At 39.4% G+C, this 13,965-nt stretch overlaps 1 protein-coding gene across 48 annotated transcripts in view; it reads left to right on the forward strand.

Moving 5' to 3' along the window:
• LOC110399220 overlaps positions 1-13,965 on the forward strand; it is a 585,449-nt gene that overhangs the window by 529,661 nt on the left and 41,823 nt on the right. For 43 of the 48 annotated variants that reach the window (XR_002438981.1, XR_002438982.1, XR_002438989.1 and 40 more), the window contains 3 exons: positions 602-1,109; positions 3,972-4,128; positions 11,558-12,717. The gene's annotated coding sequence lies outside the window, so the exon portion shown is untranslated. Of the gene's footprint in view, positions 1-601; positions 1,110-3,971; positions 4,129-6,051; positions 6,219-11,557; positions 12,718-13,965 lie in introns of those variants that run through there. The other 5 variants (XR_002439018.1, XR_002439017.1, XR_002439007.1 and 2 more) reach the window with 4 other exon arrangements.

The raw sequence follows: 13,965 nt of genomic DNA on the forward strand, positions 1-13,965 counted from the left end.
CAGGGAGGTGGTTGAGTCACGGTCCGTGGCGGTGTTCAAGAAACATCTAGATATAGTGTTGAGAGACATGGTTTAGTGGGGTTATTGGTGGTAGGTGGATGGTTGGACTGGATGATCTTGTAAGTCTTTTCCAACCTAGCTAATTCTGTGATTCTATAACGAGAGGGATTAAGATGCATTTAAGCGTCACATAAGGATATAGTTTCCACGTTTGTAATGTTTTATGTACACACATTTTCCAGTCATGTGAGTTGTAGTAAACGTGGAGACATGGTCCTGGAGGTTGATGCCCAAGGTGGTGAGGTCTCCCAGTTTGGTTAATCGAGGCACCAAGTCAGGTGGACACAAAGCAGAGATACAACCAATGGTGTCCTGCCAGACAAACACTTTGAAGAACTGACTCAGACAGTACAATTTACAAAATTCAAGATCTAGGGAACTGATGAGAATCTGAGACTTAAAAAACCAAAATCAACCAACCAACCAAAAACCCAGCACCACAACAACAAAACATTTTTTTTCCAAGTCTTTTCAGTTTTTCAGTAATAAAATTAAACAAAGCAAACAACCTTAATGTGCAATGTGTTTTTTTTTCTTTCAGAAAGAAAAAAAGAAAGCAATTCTGCAAACTGAGTTATTACAAATATTGCAAGACTCAAAATAAATTGAAGCCTGGCACTACTGCATGTTTTTGAAGTGGGAGGAGGTGAGACCTTCCTGCAAGCCCAGGAGCAGTGACTCTGTATTTACTTCTGTATTATTGCTTCCTCAGTGTGGAGAAGAGATCCTTTTATTTTATTTTATTTTATTTTTAATTATTATTTTTTTAAAGAAACAGTGGAAAAAGTGTGTGTTCTGTACTTCAGTAATGATGATTCACAATGTGATATCAAATATTTATGTACTTTAGGACATCTGGAAAATACTGACTGGAAAATTAAGATGAGATTAATGTTCCTCCTGATGTTTTTATCTTTTTCATGCTTCATCATCATGCCCACTGTACCATGAGATCAACAAGATTAGATATCTTTGTAACCTGCTCACCAGCAGATTGTGATATTCAGTCTGAGACAAGAAGCTAAGAACAACTGACCTGCAAGACTAAGGTAACAAATTAAATGTCCAATGGGGCATCTTTGTTCTAAATAAATGAGGTATGAATTCATGATGCATAGATATGTTGAATTCTCCTCAGCTGAATTATAATTCATAAAAGCTACTAATATACATTTTGTTGCTGATTGTTCATGGTTCAAGTAATAATGAATAACATTGGTCAATGAAAAAGGCAGGAGGAGGAATTAAAAAGAACTTGGAGTAAATAAAATATTATATATCTTTATGCCCATATTATATAAATGTAAAATAGATCGCTTCCAAAAATGTGTGTATATGCATGTGCAAACAGAAATAACACATTGTTCATATTTGTAGAAAAGTAGCTCAAGCGGAATAAATGTAAACTGAAATGCAACTCCTTAGGATGTTAGGAAAAATTCTAAAAAATAAACTTGTGGATCATATGGAACAGACTCCCTTACACTGCAGAAAATGTGTATGAATAGGCTGAGAAAACTTCATGATATAGTTATATTTTGTCCTTAAGACTAGATCATTTTTAAGCATTTGGCTCTAGCTGTATGATGCCACTTCTTTCTTAGCTTCTAAACTGTGAACATCAGCAATGCATTTAATCAAAATGGCACAGCTTTGGAAAGATAACTTCCTTTCTTGGAGATACTTATTGTTATAAAAAAAGGCTACCTAAAGAAAAACATGCTCTTCAGTCCAGGACAGAGCAGGAATCATTGCAGGATGTACCCAGATAACATGAAAGAACACAGAAGTTTAAGAGAGTGCATTATGGGCACGAAACAAAATTTTAACATGGTCACCTCGATTCTTCTGAGACCGGAGGAAAAAAATAAAGAATTACCAAACAACCAGGTATTGTGTTTAAATGTTTTACAGAAAGGAAGGTTTACTATGATAATGGGAAACAATTAAGTACATTTTTTCTTTCTGACAATTACTAAATGTTTATTTCTTACAATTTTTGAATTATGCAAGCATGTAAAAGTAACTAATGCATTTTCTTTGGCAGTTTCGTGCAGTAGTATTACAGGGCTTTCAGAATCAGGTAGAAAAGAAGCTGTTTGTAAAGGACACCAATAAATAAATGCATTCTAAAGTAAATGTTGAGTAATTCAATCATCAGAATGCATGAACAGAGTGAGCTCGAAAGTGAAACACGGTGACCAAAGAAATTAGTGGAACCAAGTTGCTTAGCAGAGATAAATAGGGCTCTAATTGGTTTTATACATCTCAATTGAGGTACTTATTCATGTGCAAAAAACTCACAACATTAAAAATAATTTGATTTAGAAATTGTTTTCATGGAAAGCATTTGGTATGAAGTTTCTGTATCAATGTAATAGAGTGACAGCGGAGGAGAAGATATTTCCAATTAAACACTTGAAAGCTCCATATCAGTAAATTAGTTGGTAGGCTATAGAGTTCATATGAACTGTAGCTGAGATTGGGAAAATATGTACTCCTCAGGAAAGTCAGGCAATTGAATGATATAAACATACTCTGCAAATTCTAATAGGTCAGTAGTTATCTTTGTAGTTAAATGGAAGTTATGCTTTTTAATGTTCAGCTGCTGTCTTCTACTGGTGGATGTCAAAGCAACCAAAGGTTTGGTGCCCATATGATTCGGGGAAGCAATAGAATAATGTATATCCCTTTTTAACCACATCTTTAGTATTATTTTCAACAATCAAAATCAGTCTGTGATGTCATTACAATGCATATTCCTACCTAACACAGGTAAATCGACTATTATGTTGATTATCCAGTATCATATCCCATGTTTTCTCCTGTTTCCTTCATACCCTATTCTTGCTGCTCAGTGAGACAAGAGTGGTGTGAAAAAGCTATTTGCTGACTGATATCTTCAAAGCTGGGGAAAGATGGAGCTTCAAACCTATTTACTCAAGCTGGAAGTAAACTCAACCATTATTAAAGCAAATGTCCAGTAATGCATGTGTTGAGCCACTCTCAGATGAACTCAAACAGTCATAGAATCATTTGAGCCTGGAAGGGACCCTTAGAGGTCATCTAGTCTAACTCCCCTACAGTGAACGGAGACACCTACAGCTACATCAGGTGCTCAGAGCCCGTTCCACCCTGAGCATGAATGTCTCCAGGGATGGGGGTACTTCTAGATTATTTCTTAAAAGGAAACAAGGAACAGATGGACACTTGCTCTTTGTTGGAACATAATGAAACATGCATTATTCAATAAAAACAAAATCTTTTGGTTGAAAAGCGTGCTTTTGAAAGAATGAGATATGTCTTATAAATACTGTCATAACTAAATGAATGGTGAGTTTTGAAATACAAAACCTCAATCAAAATTGCATTTCAGTAAGTGGAAGATTATACTTGTTCAGATAAATAAATCATTACAAGTGCATAGAGATGCTTCTAAATGGGAAGTAAATCTGTTTTATAACCTCCTAAGAAAAATATGATTTTTTTTTTCCCAAAGTTTTGTATTTTATCCAGATCTATGTAATGGATGCTGAATGACAACTTCTGTAGAAAATAAGGGATTAATCATTCTTAAATGAAAGCCAAGATCACCAAACAGCTAGATCTTCTAAAGAAGATTGTCATTTAGTACTCAATCTAGTGCTGTAGACAAAAAGGGATACCACCCTGAAAGGCTTATGATTGAGTTGGAGACATGGGCTCATTCACTACACCTCACTTCTCTTTGGGTTGTGTACCAGAGATTTTTCCCCAAATAAGGAGAATGAGGATACTTATGAACAGAAAGACGTCTTGTTCACCTGTTCCCCTTACAGTAAATATCTTCCCAGAAGGGGCTCACCAGCTGGAGATGACATTTAGGCATGCTTCATGCTGTGGCATGGGTTCAGTCATTTTGTGTTTTGCAGACTATGATGTTGTGGCTCTGTAACCCTCTGCTGGACTAAACCTGAAATTTGCTGAGCTGAACCTCACTGTGTGGTGTGCGTGGACATCTTCAGAAGGCAAAGAGCAGAGCAAGCCATTGCTTCTGCTGACAGCACTGGAAAGTCTTCTTCAGGAAAGGTAAGGAAGGGAAGATGAGTCAAATGAGAAAGATGGCAGAGAAGAAAACACCAGGAAAACTTTCTCAGCCCTTACTGCAAAAGTGGCAACTGTGCTGCTTTCTAGCAGATATTCCTGGAAGGTTTACCAGTTTGGCTTGAGTCTGTTTTCCTAAGCAGTGGGTTTTTTTTTTTTGTTTGTTTTTTTAATGTTCCCTGCCATAGTCAGCAAAGGTCAGAAACTGTGACAAGGCCTGGATGTTGAGATGCCTGAACTTCCATTTGTGTTTCCTATCCATTATCTTTGACAAGTCTCTTTTACTCCCTGAGACTTCTGAGCTTCAGATCCACTGGAGGAACAATCATTAGAAAACCTGCTAATCTGACCACAGAAAGAAATAACTCAATACCCTAAATTATTCTAAGTGCTCCACTTTTAAATTCCAGCAACATGGGGGCTGTGACCCCCCACTAGGGAGCCTGTTCCCTGTGCTTGAATTAACACGCTACAGGCAATTTTTCCGCTCACATTTCACACAGGTTTATTTTCCAGCAGCTCAGAATAGATACTTAGCTGCTTTTAAAACTTGAGGAGCTTTGTAATTGGAACACTAAGTTATTATGTGCACAAAAAGACCTCAGTCCAACCGCTGCTCACCCCTAGCGTCTGTCAGATTTTAGGGCTTCTGTTAATCCTTTTCTTTCTTTTTCTATTGGAAACACAGTTGCAGAAAACTGAAAATTTCTGAACAAAAAATAGAGAGGGAAAAAAACACACTGCCTTATTTCTTGGCCTAACTTGGTATTTCTAGGGGATATATTTTTTTTCTGTAGACACATTGAATTGTGATGTTTTGGTTTCCCACATCAAATCAATTAGTTCTAGACGTATTCAACACAATCTGAGTTACTCTGACCTGCAGTAATTTTGTATAGGAATTGGACTTAATGTTAAACATAATGTTTTCTGGAGTTAAACAAAATATTCCATCTAAAGAAGTATTAAGCAAAATAAGAGTTGGAGACATGGTCTATTGAGTTGGACACATTCCTTTTCTTAAGATACAAAGTGGTGTTAATAGCCTGTTTCTACATCTATATACATCTATAGATAAATAGATAAAATGTCTGTGACTGTGTGCATTTGTATGTATATAACATTCTCTGAAGCTGGCTAAGGAATAATGAGATCATGTCTTCAAAAACTGTGTCTTGCTTTAAAAGGTTTCAAGCTATTGAAACAAATCTTCCATTTATAAAACATAAAGCCGTTGACTTTGGCATATCTCATATCAAATAATTTATAATCTTTCTTGAGGGCATATGTTAATTTTCTGACAAGGACTAGATCCCAGCTTCTTAAAGGTATTTTACTCTCTAATTCCCAGTGAAACCAGTGAGGATTAAGGAACTAAATTGGCATTAGACTTTTAAATAATTTTGAGAATCTGAATGTCGTCTGTTAACTACGATGACATTTATAGCAATTAGGAAAAATAATATTCAAATTATAAAGTAATTTTTGTCATCAACAAGAATCTTATCTCTAGCAGTACAGCTAAGGAAGTACCCTAATTCTGGGAACATTCAGCTGTGGTTTGAGATTGCTGTATACAAGAGGCAATTGAACTGAGCTCTGTAGTCAACATCCCCAAAAAGGTCACTCGTTAAAAAAAATAAAAATAAAAAAATATCTCTGTATCTGTCTATTGGCTCCTGGGGGACCCAGTGAATGTCATTAAATGCTGCCTGGCCACAGACCTTACAACCATGTGGATGTAGATGGTGAGATGAGGCTGCTAGTCCTGGACCTATTATAAGGCACCTACTGGTCCTGTCCTCCCATATGTAGATGCTATACTCTGTTTTACTTTTGATGTTGTTTTTGTGCCCCTACGAATATTTACTACATGCTATTGGGTGATTCTTTTTTCTACTGCTGCAGAGGTGGCTGCATTCATCTCAGCAGTGGTTGAAATAACTCCTGCACAACATTTGTGTTCATAAAATTCTCATGGGCACCTGGGATGAAGGTGATGAATGTGTTGCACAGGGATGATAGCATTCTCCCCCTGCCCAGCTGACAAAGGTGGATGAATTATATTCGCTGGTGTAAGTATATGTATACACATGCAGGTGTATTTATTCAGCTTTTGAAAGTGCTGCTTTTTAAAAGGCCGCTGTAAAAGTTTTTTTCCATTTCTAGTAACTTGGTACGTTCAGAGGTTCCATGCATTTACTTTCTGTTTTTTTTTTTTTTTAATCCAGCATTTATTCTTTAATTAGCTACTGCTAATTAAAAAAAATAAAACAAATCCAGACTATTGTAAAAACTTGAGATAGTCTATGGATTAAATGAATAAGGACAAATAGAAGTTAAGCTCATTAAGACTTACGGGGGTTAATGGGCAGGAACATTAGTCGAGCATTGCTCGGAATTGCAACAGGGGACTTCATAGCCATGGACTTGGCACAGAGGCAGGATCTGACAAAGTGCATGAACAAAATATCACGAGTGAGGGCAAGAATTTACAGACATCAACTGCTCCATGGTTGCTCTTAGGGAGTGGCCAGCATGTCACATAAAACTATGGTAGGTATTCCTGTGCTAATCGCAGAATCATTTGAGTTGGAAGGGACCATTAAAGGTCATCTGGTCCAGCTCCCTGCCATGAACAGGGACACCTACAGCTCAGTCAGGTGCTCAGAGCCCCTCCAGCCTGACTCTGAGATAAGTGAATGATGTTCTGTGTGGTGCAGTGGTTGAGAGCTGTGACACTTGGAGAGAAAGTACAGAGGCCAAGCACACCCCAGTCAGCAGTGCAGCTAACCACAACCACTTTAACTGCTGGAAAAGTCGTGGGGCTGATGCCAAGCAGCCCAGTAAGGCAAGGCTTTTGGGAGAGCTCTGTGTTGCATGCTGGTAGGAATTGCTGCAATACCCTGAGCTGTGGCTGCTCTAGGGATGTTACAGATGCATTGTACAAGAGACATGGGCATTCTTAGGCTTGCAGCTTGTGTAGAGGCCAAAAAGCTTGCAGTGCTGTTGAGCCTGTGCTCCGTATGCATCGTGATACAGCATGTCCAAGCAGCTCTCGGAATGTCCCATGTGTCAACTGCAGTATTCCCTGTTATTAGAAACTGCTATATGAATTGGGTTCAGCCGTACAGATACTGGCCCCGAGGTGCCTAAGAGTGTTTGCATTCTGCAGAATTTTCATAAGGTTGAAGAAGATGCTTGCATTAACAGGAGATAGGTAACAAATGCCAATACAATTCTCCCAAATTCAGGTGATAAAGTTTAATATGTTCTGTTCTCAATGTTATGTTTGGCCTGTGCTGAGATCATTTGAGAGTGGCATCCTCTGTGAGGAGAATTCAGTGGTTTTAAGAGCATGGGAAAGGAGTATGGCTGTAGGCACAGGGGACAGGCTTGCTTTGCATACAACTGCTGCATTACTGGTATTAAAGACAGATTGTCAGATCTCAGAGGAACCCAGAGACATTTACCTCAGGTGTTGACCATTCTTTAAGCATATTTGACCGCTTCCTGGTACAATTTCTGCTAGGAATATAATGTATTGATTACTCTAGGTGAAGCTTGCCCTACTAATCAGCTGAGAAAGAACACTCATCTCTGATGACTTACAAACATCCCTGCTTATCTCTTGTATTTTTAGGTGAGATGAAAATGAAGTCTATAAGGCTCAACAGTTTCATTCTAGCCTCCTTCAGACCCTTACAAAAACACTAGTTTTTTCAGTCTTATCTGACCTTTGGTGCAAAAATGTGTTGTTGTCAGTCTACATTGGCCTTAACAATTTCTGTGCTCTACGTATCCATAGGGGGAAAAGCATTAACAATTGCAATAATAATAATAATAATGAAGTATCCTCAAAATTCTCAGCGAAATGTTTGCATTTGAAATTGCTCTTTACTTCTTCTAACGACCTAGATTTTAGGATTAGCCAGTAAACAGGAGAAGAAAATTAACCTTCCCCAACTCTTTTATGACCATCTCACTAACCTCTGACATGAAGGAAAATGAAACAGAACAAAGAGGTAGAATTTTTCATATTAAAAGTTCAGTTTTATTAAAACTATTATATGAGGAGGGAACCAGGATGTGAGGGCTGCTGTGACAATTAGTTTTGTTTGGGGCTTAGATTAGAGAGCAGGCAATTTGAGTAGTACAACCATATTATGAAAGCATCCTTTGAAATAGGAATTTATTGTATTGTACTGCAATATAAGATTAGAATATCTGTAATCATCATTTACTCTCACAATTTAAAACCAGTCTGCTGCCCCAAAAAGCTATATCGAGACTGTACAGCCACTGAATGCTTTGCAAAGGCCAAACCAAAAGCCATGAAGTTTAATTTTTCTGTAGAAAGATGCAATCTTTTTGATAAGCCTGAGCAATGGTGCAACCCGTCCTAAACTAAGAAGTTTGTTAGCCATAGGCCAACGTTGCTCTCTCTTCAGAGCCCTCAATAAAAGGAAGCAATTTTGTTAATTTCAAGAAGCAAGAGCTGAAGTGCCACATCTTATCAAGAGCTGAAATTTCTCACAAGTGACAAACCATGTCAGACCACAGTAGAGGTTTATTGCTAAAACTTCAGCAGTGGCTTGCTCTGGAGTCTTTCTCCTCAATGGGGAGATTAGTTCCTGAATCCATTAATCAGGCTGCTTTACCCCACTTTGTATTTATTCTTTCCATTCATGGGGAATGACATCAATTTGTTGTTCAGAAGGACCATTACTGGTACAAAATCATCTTTTGAGACCCCCACAGACTGTTGTATAGTTATTTGACTTCTTCAGCAGGGGAAGAGTTCTACACCAAAATCTCACCAAAGTTTGGACATTTATGCCAAATAATCTAGTGGCAGTTACTACGGAAGTTTGTTTCAAGTCCCAGTTTCTTTAAAATGGTTTGAAAACCACTCCTTCCTTTAATAAGGATTTAGCTTGCTGCGTGGGCACATACAAAGGTACACTTCAATCCATATTGCACAGACAGTGCCTGCAGAGATTTTGATGGTTGAGCAGGAGTTTATGCCTTTCTATATCAACCTATTTCCCAAATCTATTATTACTGAGGGGATGAAAGTCTGTGGTCCTCTCAAAGTAATCTTATCATTGTGGGAACTGTGGGTGTATGAAAAATATTGAATGCTGCTCACCTACTAAGGGCTATTAACAATTGGTAATGGCAGTCAACACCACTTACATGCTCTGCGCATTTCAGAAATATCATGTAAAAATGATTTCTGCCAGGAAGCAGTCACTGGATTTTAGGAATGTGTTATCATAATGATTTCTGAGAGAATGAGGCTCTGAACACTTGAGTGTTTTAGCCACTTCAGGGTAGTGAAGTCCCTAGGTGAGAGAACTGGGACTATACCTTCAAGGATTTCTTTCAGAATTTTGAATATTCAAAGGTACCTTGAATATGTCTTTTACATTATGCATTTCATAGTAAGCATTTATCTTTATCTTAGCAAAAAAATCAGCAAATGTACCTGAATTCAATGAAGTTTTGACAGAAAAGAAAAAAAAGTGCTTTTATAAAACTATTTTTAAAAAGGATGGGAAGGAAGATAATCATGAAAGAGAATAAAAAGGAAATGGTTTTTAGTAATTAGTTTTGCTGATGGAAATGGTAGACTACACCAGAGTCAACCACAAAGATATTTTGTTCCACTGGGATCAGGGAAATCCAGCATTTAGGAAGATTTTGTACAAAAACAGTCTTGCAGGCTCTTGGGCTTTAGTTAAATGATTGAGGAGGTCTTGATTTACTGAATACACATGTCGCATTTCAAGACTTTTGCTTCCATGGGCAAAGAAATTGAAGCAAACTGTTCCAGAAGCAGAAAAAAGAATGAAGTCTAGTTTTTCATGGATTTTGATGTTCTGACTGAATTATCATAGAATCATAGAATGGCCTGGGTTGAAAAGGACCATAATGATCATCTAGTTTCAACCCCCCTGCTGTGTGCAGGGCTGCCAACCACTAGACCAGGCTGCCCAGAACCACGTCCAGCCTGGCCTTGAATACCTCCAGGGATGGGGCATCCACAACCTCGCTGAGCAACCTGTTCCAGTGCATCACTGCCCTCTGAGTGAAAAACTTCCTCCTAACATCTAACCTGAACCTCCCCTGTCTTAGTTTAAAACCATTCCCCCTTGTCCTATCACTATCCACCCATGTAAACAGACGTACCCCCTCCTGTTTATACGCTCCCTTCAAGTACTGGAAGGCCACAGTGAGGTCTCCCCAGAGCCTTCTCTTCTCCAAACTAAACAAGCCCAGTTCCCTCAACCTTTCTTCATAGGAGAGGTGCTCCAGCCCTCTGATCATCTTGGTGGCCCTCCTCTGAACTCTTTCCAAGAGCTCCGCATCTTTCTTGTACTGGGGGCCCCAGGCCTGGACACAGTGCTCCAGATGGGGCCTCACAAGAGCCGAGCAGAGTGGTACAATCACCTCCCTCTCCCTGCTGGACACTCCTCTTTTAATGCAGCCCAGATCATAGTTGGCCTTTTGGGCTGCCAGCGCACACTGCTGGCTCATGTCTATTATCCGTGCTCATCTAATGATAACCTGACTGAAGCTTTTCCTGTAGACAATTCTAGCAGCACCTTTGAATCGGTGGGGGGAGGAAGGATCCCTCTTCCTCTTTTGTACGTGAATGCATAGTTGAAACTCATAGGAATAAAAAAAAATGATTAAAAATTCACCCTAATTGGTGAATGCCATAGGTATTATCTGGTGACCGCAGAAGCTTCAGAGTTGAGTGAGGGTGACCACTGATGGACACCCAGTCTAAACCTTTGCATGTGTCTGATGTGTTTAGGTGACCAGGTGCAGGTTGAATGCCTTTCCCTGTATGCACCATTGCAGCAGTGCTAAAGAAATGAATCTCTTCCCTCCCATTCTCATTTTTCAGAGAGGATCGCACATAACTACAGAACTTTTGGCATGTCACTCACAACCTACTCTTTTCTTAATTTAGGGCTTAATTCAAGATAAAGGGTGACTGTATGCATATAGACAGCTTCCAGGTAAAATACCGGTAGATGGCGCTTGAGAATATGCAGTACATTCCTGGATTTTGTCATGTAATAAATCCTGCTCTTGTGTGCCGCGATGGTATGATGTGGGCAGATCTTTTCCTACCACCCCCAACAGGGACCCCTTCTCAGGAATCCCCTGCTTGCTGCACATAGCTGTGCTAAGCTTGGAGTTGCTTGCAGCAGGTGCAGGTGAAACCATGGCGGTTCTATTAGGAGGCATAGGTTTTGCGTGCAGATATTCTGTTTTCTTCTGAATACAAAAGGCCGACTGCTCAGAATGAAGGAACAGGGTCCTTTATCCTTGGAAAATTTGACTTTTTATTGTACCGTTCCAATACAGAGATGCTGTTATATCTCTTGAATGACAGGCTCTGGGTCTCTGAAAGCATGGGGGAAAGTTCATCTGGAAAATGAGACCTCACCTGAAGCTCCCCCTCCTTACAGTTCTGCTTCTTCCTCTCCTGCTCAAGTCATCCCCATCAGCCTCTGAAGCAAAACACTGCACACAGAATGATGCAACAGAAGCAGAAGGGGTATCTTCAGAGAATGGTGACAGCAAAAGAGCATTAAATTAAGACTGTTGATGCTGGTGGAAATCAATGCTGAAGAAGCAGCACCTCCCCTGCATGCATCGTGCTGCCATTTGAAGAGATCACAGCCATCCCACAGTGAAATATGTCGGGGTATGACAACGGCTGCCAGGAGAGCCCACTGCAGGAAAGGCAGTGTTCCACTTTGCTGCTTCAGGTCCCTTGTATTAAGGGCAATGCAGAAAAACACTGCTGCTCCTGTTGACCCAGTCCCCACGCTTTCTTCAGAGCTCTGTACTGCAATGCTGAAAGGCTTTTAAGGTACCTTACAAAGACTTTTCTCACGCTGCGTCTGCACTACAGAAGTCTCATAAGTTATGTGTTCCACAGCCTGTTACTCCTTTCTACAACAAAGGCTGGGCTGGAGAGATTTATTGTGGCTGAAAAACAAAAAAAGGAGAGACAAATATCAGGTGTGCATGTTTATGAATATGGAATTTATGCATTTTTTCATAGATATGACTTACTATTTTCCTAGCAGCTCTACCACAAGGGACCTCGGGGCTGTAGATGGAGGCAAACAGCATGCCTTAATGTAAGAGAGAAATCCTGCTAGCACTGTTCCAGAGTAATTGGCAAAATTATGCATTTGTGCCCCTTGGAAAGCCCAGCATTGCAAAGCACCTTTTCATCCCAAATGAACACCTGAATAACATTTTTGATAATTTATCCTGAAGCAAATGCACAGTGTTTTTGAGAAGGTCGAACCTTTTTTGTTTTCTTTCACATAGTGGTAAACAATTTCACCTTTACTTTTTTGCCACATAATACAGTACATCTGAGCAGCCTTTTCTAGCCTTATAAATACGACAGACTTCATACCGTGTAGAAGATTTTGAATAATTTACTCATGAAAGTGTTTACAAAATCTTCACATTGCTGCATGTTCCCACAAATTGTTTATATGCAAATAAATCAACATTTTTTTCCATTAGAAACTCTCTCCAGAATTCTCATTATTGCCTGAATTTGCATTTGTTTTCTACAAACCTTTTCCTGGAAGGCCATTTGAGAAACACTAATTCATGAAACCTCACAGCCAGACTTGGTGACCCAAATCTGTATTCCCATTTTGTAATCATAGAATCTTTTGAGTTGGAAGGGACCCTTTAAGGTCACCTGGTCCAACTCCTCTGCAATGAACAGGGACAATAACACCTTATTGTTTCAAACACAGTTACACCAGTGAGAATCTTTCTGTGAATGAAGCTCCACACAGACCCTTAGTTGTAAAGGATCCAGTGTTCTGCTCCTTGAAACTGGGACAGTATGCCTACCTGCTTCAGCCTGTGCTGGAGTGAGGACCTGTTTTGCCCAACTCTCACAGTGAGTCAGCTCAGAACAGATTGCAGCAGTTATGCTAAAGATTTACCTCTTCCTAAATTCATAGAATTCATATCCTGAAGAGAGATGAAGTAATCTAATTTAACCTCCTACAATAAGCCCTTAAATGCCGTGTAAGATTTAGAGCCACCTTCTTGTAGAGAGGTGAATGGCTAGATGGAGAGAGAGGAGTGGGAAAGAGACAGATAATGAGACCTTAGTTAGGTTTAGTTGAGCCTTGAGCACAGATTGAATAGATAAAGAAAAAAAAACGTAAAAAATTAACTGCAGAATTCAGCAGAGAGAACTGAATGTGTCCCTGGAGGATGATGGTAGGAATACACGGGTGTTACGATGCAGGGAAGCTCTCAGCCTTCAAAGGACACCTGGCTACCATTCCGCAAAGACTGAAAACTACATAAAAGCTGAAAAAGTGACAGTTTTCAAAAAAAAAACAACCCAAAATCTATGGATGAGCTAAGAAATAGTCTGGGGGAAATTTCTGCTGAGACACTGGTAATGGTTTGGGAGGTAATAGAGTAACTGTAATCCCAAGGAAGCTGTGTATTAATAACAAGGGATGCTAGTTCTAGGATAAATGCCCTAGCTGGGTTACCAAAGTGTGTCACTATCTATTATTTGGTGGAGAAAAATATAAGCAGTTAATTAATGCTTTAGGGACTTAGGGGAAAGAGAAAAGCAAAACAAAACAAGAAAAAAACCAATGAACTGGGTTTCTCCCAGGTCCCCAGGGATACGTAAATGCGGGAGGTGGAAAATCATTTATTATTTTATGTTGTTTTATTTCAGCTAGAACTTTGGCAGAAGGCTGCAAAGCACAGCTCAGCTTTAATCAGGGGAAA

The sequence above is a fragment of the Numida meleagris genome, chromosome 5 (genome assembly GCF_002078875.1).
Source record: "Numida meleagris isolate 19003 breed g44 Domestic line chromosome 5, NumMel1.0, whole genome shotgun sequence".
In the NCBI taxonomy this organism is placed as follows: domain Eukaryota; kingdom Metazoa; phylum Chordata; class Aves; order Galliformes; family Numididae; genus Numida; species Numida meleagris.